The sequence below is a fragment of the Chinchilla lanigera genome, unplaced genomic scaffold (genome assembly GCF_000276665.1).
Source record: "Chinchilla lanigera isolate Chin_1 unplaced genomic scaffold, ChiLan1.0 scaffold00064, whole genome shotgun sequence".
NCBI classification, from domain to species: domain Eukaryota; kingdom Metazoa; phylum Chordata; class Mammalia; order Rodentia; family Chinchillidae; genus Chinchilla; species Chinchilla lanigera.
In genome coordinates, this window is record NW_004955465.1 from 3,905,420 (window position 1) to 3,906,408 (window position 989).

Here is a 989-nt window from a genome sequence, read left to right on the forward strand (position 1 = left end):
TATATATATATATATGGTCAAACTAAATTTAGCTAATATAGCTTAAAATAATTTTTCTCCTGAGGCACTGAGTTAATGCTAGGATCAAATTTCTGTTTGCTTCCTCAGCTACCAAATCCTATTTCTGAATGCCCCCTGTCTTTTTTGGAGCCCCTAAGTCTGGGGTGTACCTTTGTCCACAGCACAGAACCGGTCCCCGGCGCTCCGGGCTCCTGGACCTACACCTGGGAGGTGGTGGTGCTGTGTGAATCCTGAGACAGGGTCTTACCGTGTCCGCTGGGACCCAGCTCTGGCCTGGGCACTACCCTCTTTAAATCTCCCCAGCCCACCCTGTGATCCTTTGTTTTGGGAGCAATTTGCAACTTGTGATTTTGAAGGTCAGGCTTTGGGGGTGGAGTGGGATGGGGCGTTGGCGTTGAAGCAGGGTTGGGAGGTTACAACTCCGCCTGGGTTTGGGTCCAGCGGGAGTTGGAGGGACCACGCTGGGACGAGAGAGCAGAGAGGTACCAGGCTGCGGCCCCCAGCCCTCGCGTCCAGATTAGACCCAATTAAGCCGCAGTGAAACCCTGGAAAGGGAGTTTGAGGTTACCTTGCGCCTGGCACCACTTCTCTAGCGCTTGGGGTGCAGTGAGCAAGGGCCAGAGGCTTCAGGCCAGGGTTTTAAGGGCCTTTTTCTCAGGACCGGCGTTTTAATTAAAGACCTGAGGCAGGATCTGGGGAGCCCTTGGGCCCCACGATCACAGGGCGGCGCAGAGTTGCAGCTCTCGCGCACGGGGTTCTCCACGCAGAACGAGCCGCGTGGACCCCGCTCCGGCGCGCTCACCTTCTCTGCCCCCGTCACTGGTGCTGTCCACGCACCTCCACCCCCCTTCCCTGTGCGTGTCACCCGCTCCCTCGCAGCGCTTGCCACCACAGCACTGACCGCCGGTCACTCGGCACCCCACCCCAGTGCTGCAAGTGCCCCCCCAACCGAGCTGCCCGCCTCCCAG